We start from the raw sequence: 1,989 nt of genomic DNA on the forward strand, positions 1-1,989 counted from the left end.
GCTAGCTAAGAGGACTTTTGGCTGCTTTATGGCTTCTCAAAGACTTTGCCGAGTTCTGCAGACTTAACGCTTCACCCTCAGTTCTCCGCATCAACTGAAAAACAGTCCAGCTCACATTTGCTTGCAGAAAGCCTTGGTGTTCAGTAGAGAGTGGCTTTTGGTGCTTTTTATTCCTCCTCTTAGTTTCCTGTCGCTTCTTTAATTTCTTTTGTCTGTTAGCGTCCAGATTTATGGTCAGCATTTGTTAGCGCATGGAGCCGAGGTGCTGTGTGAGCTGTCTGTATCCCAAGCCTCTTCCTCTACAGAATGGGAGGCAGCAAGTTGTGCTGGCATTCAGAGCCCCAAACCAGATCAGCACCTTTCCCAGCTGGGTTTGGAAGGTAGAAAAGCTACATGCAGATAGAGATGCCTCCGGGCAAGAAGTGAATGAAGGCTGCTGGTGGTTAATGGTTGACATGGGACATAGCTGTTGCAAAAACTGTTACGGGCACAAAAAAATTTGTTGTATTGAAAGGTATCTATCTAAAAATCATATGCTCAGTTTCTTACAAACTATTGGCACTTTGTTGTTGGTTCGGATGGAAATCTGTTTAGCCAATTGAGCTTCCGGGAGCGCTGTGTCACTTCTGCCAGTCCCTGAAGAGGGTTTAGGTTTCAGCATGAGCCTCTTTCAAATGGGATCAGGTGATGCAGGAAAGACCTTCTCTAGAAGCCATCAGCATCACCAAACCGGTCACGGTGTTAATAATCTTGAAATACGTGGGAGTACTAAGCTAAGGTACCTGCTCAGTCTTCCAATCCTTTCAACACACATCAAAAAAAGAAACTAATACTAGACGGAGGTGTCTCATCAAAACATTACCAGAAGCTGCCGTTTGGCAGCACCGTGAGGTGGTACCGGGCAACATTAATCCTCAAAGAGCAGTCAGTAAAGTCCTATCAGTGATCTAAGCGTCTGAGCGACTGGCTTTGAGGAGGGCTGCTTCCCTCCTGGCTGCGTAACGGGGAATCAACGGCAGCGTGTGCGGGGTCGGGGGGTCATGCCCAAATGCGAGCTGCAAATACCTGCCCAGGAGGTCTGTGCCTTGGGAGACTCCCCCGGGTTTAGATGCTGCCTTTCAACCGGGCTGCAGTTCTTTCCCCCTCCTCCTTTTCAAAACAGGGGACGTTGCAATGTTTTGTCGCTTTCCCTTCGGCTTCGCAGCTGCTTACAAAGTTGCCTGGGAAGCCAAGCGTGCGTGCCTGCGTAGGGGGCAATTCCGAGAGGAGGGTCTCCAGCGATGAAGCATCGTGGCTGCCCAGCCAGGTGAGAGCTGGGCAGGTTTGTTCTGCCATCGCCCTTTAGTGGGGGTTGTGGCAGAGAGGAGGGGGGAGAGAGAGAGAGAGAGAAGTGGAGGCTGCAGCACCCTGGCAGTGATATCAGACACGGGATCTGGCAGCTTTGGGGTAAGCTACCACCTCTGCGCTCCACCGCTCGGCGCATCCTGGATCTCCGGCTCGAAGGGGAGAGGGACCCAGCAGCGGCGATCACGGCGACGTCAAATGGTTTTCTTTCTTCGTGACCTCTCTCTTCTCCTCTCTCTCATCCATAATTCACCTGAGAGCTTCCCCCCCCACACTCCTTCTCACTCTCTGTTTTGATGTGGAGAGAGGGGAGAAAAAGGGGCACCGGGCAGCGTTTATTTTGTTCGGCAGCTTTTTGCGGCGCGTTTCCAAAGAGCTCGCGGAAGGACCCGGGGAAAGCAAGCAAGAAAAAATAAAAAAGGCGCGAAGTGGTGGCGGGGCGGGAGGAGGAGGAGGAGGAGGAGAAGAGAAGAAGGAGAGGAAAAAAAAAAAACAAACCCACCAAACCAGAGACGGAGGGCAGAAGCCGGAGGAAAGGAGACTTTCGGCGCGGCGCTGCCGGGGAGGTGCGGGCGCGGCTGTGCGTGTCGGCGCGGGTGCGCGGGTATGCGCGGGTGTGCGCGGGTGTGCGCGGAGGCCGGGGGG

Source organism: Haliaeetus leucocephalus, unplaced genomic scaffold (assembly GCF_000737465.1).
Source record: "Haliaeetus leucocephalus isolate CR32 unplaced genomic scaffold, Haliaeetus_leucocephalus-4.0 Scaffold273, whole genome shotgun sequence".
Taxonomy (NCBI): domain Eukaryota; kingdom Metazoa; phylum Chordata; class Aves; order Accipitriformes; family Accipitridae; genus Haliaeetus; species Haliaeetus leucocephalus.